Here is a 3,867-nt window from a genome sequence, read left to right as displayed (position 1 = left end):
GTCGAATCGGAGTTAAAACGATAGAGATATAGCCAAAATACGAAAACGACGCAATGTTGTTTGAAATCTGGTAGTAGCGCGTGAGATACACGTGCCAGAAGTGGCTGCGCGTGAAGGTGCGTAAGCTATCTTCCTGGGGCGCTTGAGGGCGCGTGAGAGGCCCATTTTCCTTAAAATTTTCCAATTAGGCCCATACTTTAATACACCTCAACCCTATGTAAAAATATTTGAGGTTAGGTTTACTAAAACGTGTGTTTTCTGCAGAAACCTAGGTCGTTTACTGTGAAATTATACCGTCCAAGAGATAAACCAACAAGGTGAGACTCCTATACTCCAAATCTTATTTTTTATTCTCTTATGAGAAACTTCTATTGCATAAGACGTGTTTTGTGAAGTTCTTGTTCGTAAACTCTTATTATTCTCTTACGTGAAATCATGTTGCATATATGAAATGTATTTATCTGAAAAATATATGCTATTGGCTTTTTAACTGTCGCATTTATAAAATTCGTGTGGCCATACTATTGTACCTATTTGTTATTGGTCGATGGCAAAAGTCGGATATCCCTCGAGAGGCGCTATGTGTGCGCCATCGAGAAAACTCTTATGGGGAAGACCGTGAGCCTAAGGAACAATGGATGTGGTGCTTGCATGAGTTTTATGAGGTCGGGCCGAAGTGACATGGTTAGGGACTTTCTGAGAGGCACTATGCGTGCACCATTGAGAAAGCTCTCGTTGGAAGAGGCTAACATGTTCACGAGGCACTTCGGAGTAGTTCTCGTTGTCTTCCCATACATTTTATACCTGATCATAAGGGTGTTCAAAAAAATGGACAAACCGTGGAAACCGACCGAATCGAACCGCACCGCGTGGTTTTTTAAGATGAGCGGTCCGACACGGTTTGAGAAATCCTCAAACCGTGCGATTTTCGGTTTGAGGATTTCTCGGTTCGGTTTAAAACCGAACCGCCCGAATATAATGTAATAATAAAAAAATTATAAAATAATTTATAAAACAATTTACTCTCAAACCAGAAAAATAGATCTGGTAAACAGATTGTAAACAATCTGTTCTGTTTTACAAACTGTTTGTTATACAGTTTGTTTTTACAAACAATCTTATACAATTTGTAAAAACAATCTTATACAATCTGTTTACAAACAGATTCTTTATACAAACAGTTTGTAAAAACAATCTGTTTACAAATTGTATAAATAAAAGATTATTTTATTTATTTTAATTTATGAATTAAATAGTTGATGAAATAATTTATTAAATCATGAAAATCGCACTACAAAAATGAGTGGATTAATATTTTGAATATTTTGAACAAACCGCGAAAACCGCACCGCAAATACGATGCGGTTCGATGAGGTTTTTGCTCACCAAACCAGATCGCGCGGTTTGGTTTAATAAAAAACCGCACAAGCAGTTTGGCGTATTAAAAATGTCAAAAATCGACCAAACCGAACCGTGAACACCCCTACCTGATCATGCATCGATATAAATTGTTTTTGGAGTTTCTCACTAGAAGATTCATCTTCTAATTGGACTATGTCCCTGGAATATTCAAACATTCCAGGTTCGACGAGCGGCTCTGAGGGATAAGAGGTAGCTGAAGAATAAGTTTAATTTGCTGCCTGTAGCATGTTTAGAATATCTTTATTTTTGTGCGAACCTATATAATTTTGGATATATTTAATATTTCAGTTATCACTTGCTAGAGATGATGTCCATGTAATATATTTTGTAGACGTCTTGAACGATTTTATGTATGATAAATAAAGCGTTATGGTTGTGAACCATATCAGGTTCGATCTAGCTTCCGCATTCGAGATTTTAACACTTATCTTAGCTATTTAATATTGGGTTTGTAAAGCTAAGAAGGTGAAAATTAGGGTTTTGGGGAATTTGTGTGATGTATGGCAGCGATTATGGTATGGAAAATTTTTATATTCCCGAAATCCTAAGTTATAACACGCCCGAGAAATTTGAGGTGTTATAGTTGGACTATGAAAAGAAGCTGGGTCGTGCTTGGGAATCAGTGAAGAGGGACATACGGAAAGGCATGTAGGTGACCATTGTTGAGGAGAAAAAGAGGGTCGATAAGGCCGAGTCTCTCAGCTTTAAATAGCATCACATGATTGACACCCTCCAAAGCTAGCTCGACGCTGCTGGTGCGGAGTTGATAAAGCTAAAGGCAGAGGTTGCGATAGCCAAGGCTGAGGTGACCGAGAAAGAAATGAAGGCGAAGGCTGATATTGCAGTTGCCCGATTCGAGATGGAAGAGACAAATACAGAGGTAGCCAATATTAAGAAGGAGATCAACAGGGAGCGAGCTGAAGCGGAAGAGTTGGCAGGTGAGGCTTCCTTTCAATACGTCGAGGGGTACGAAAGAACTCTGTCTCATGTCCAAGCTATTTTCCCCAAGATGGATCTCTTGGCTTTTAGGCCTTTTAAAGAAATCAAGGACGACCAGCTCATGGACCCAGTAGAAGAGAGCCGAACCTAGCAGGCCGACATTTTAAAGGCAGCCAAGTAGCATCAGATCGAGGATGAAGCGCTCCAAGATGTTTGGTAGGGACATTTCAGGAGCAGCCTCGACAACAATCTTTGGTAAGGACACTGAAGAAAGATCAACAACTTCGGCATCTTGGAGCGCTTCATCTCCAATTTCGCACGGCTAGGTTGTCTTTGAAATGTCGGCCTACTCGGCTCCGCTCTCTTCCACTGGGTCCACGAGTTGGCTGTCCTTGATTTCTGCAAAAGGCCCAAAGCCCGTTAGATCCAACTTGGGGAAGATAGCTCGAACATGAGACAGAGCTACTTCGCACCCCTCGACGTATTGAAGGAAAGCCTCACTAGCCAACTTTTCCGCTTCTGCCTGCGCCCTATTGATCTCCTCTTTGATCTTGGCTACCTCTGTCTTCACCTTCTCCACCTCTGAACGAGCAACTATAATATCAGTCTTCACTTTCATCTCCTTCTTGATCACCTCGGCCTTGGCTACCACAACCTCCACCTTAAGCTTTATTAGCTCTGCACCTGCAACATCGAGCTGGCTTTGGATGGTGTCAATCATGTGACGTTTAAAGCTGAGCGACTCGACCTCATCGACCCGTTTCTTTACCTCTATAGTGCCCGCCTCCACGCCTTTTCGTATTTTCCTCTTCATTAATTCCCAGGCTCGACCCAGCTTCTCTTCATATTCTTGCTTCATCTTGGTGAGCTGACTCACGATGTTTGCCTCAAGCTTTTGACAATTAGCAGCAAGCTGGAGTACCCAGTGCTTGACCCAGTGAAATGTGGCAGGCTACCCTAGATCTAACAGCTTCTTTTGCTCTGACGATGAATGTAGATAATCATTAATGAAGAGGTTGCTTCGAAAATTGGGATCCTGAAACTGGATCGAGTAAGCTTGATGACTAGCTGGGCTTGAGTTGTTGGATGGTCTGTCCTCCCTCTCGGAATCCCTCTGCCGCTTTTGGTACCAAGCCAGCTCCTTGGAAATGGTAGGCTTCCCCAGTTTGGGAACCATCCTTGGCAAGGCTAGGGTCTTCCCAGCCACTTTGTCGATTGGCTCAGCGTGGTGTAATTTCCTTCCTCTTGTTGTTGATCTCGCAAGTTCTAGGTGCTTTCCTTCTTCTTTTGTGGTCTACGATCGAGATCATGCTTCCTACTCATGTCTCACTTGGAAAGCTTTGGCGCCATTTTGCCTGCAACAAGAATACACAAGCATAAGCATATACGTGCTGGACAAATAGACGCAAAAGAGTAAGCGAAGCTAAAGAATCACTCACGTTCTTGGTAAAACCCCCACAACATTCGACGCAAGCCTACAGTAACGAAAACAATCAAGATTCAAAG

Source organism: Diospyros lotus, chromosome 4 (genome assembly GCF_014633365.1).
Source record: "Diospyros lotus cultivar Yz01 chromosome 4, ASM1463336v1, whole genome shotgun sequence".
Classification (NCBI taxonomy): Eukaryota; Viridiplantae; Streptophyta; class Magnoliopsida; order Ericales; family Ebenaceae; genus Diospyros; species Diospyros lotus.
Note: the sequence above shows the minus strand (reverse complement) of the source record.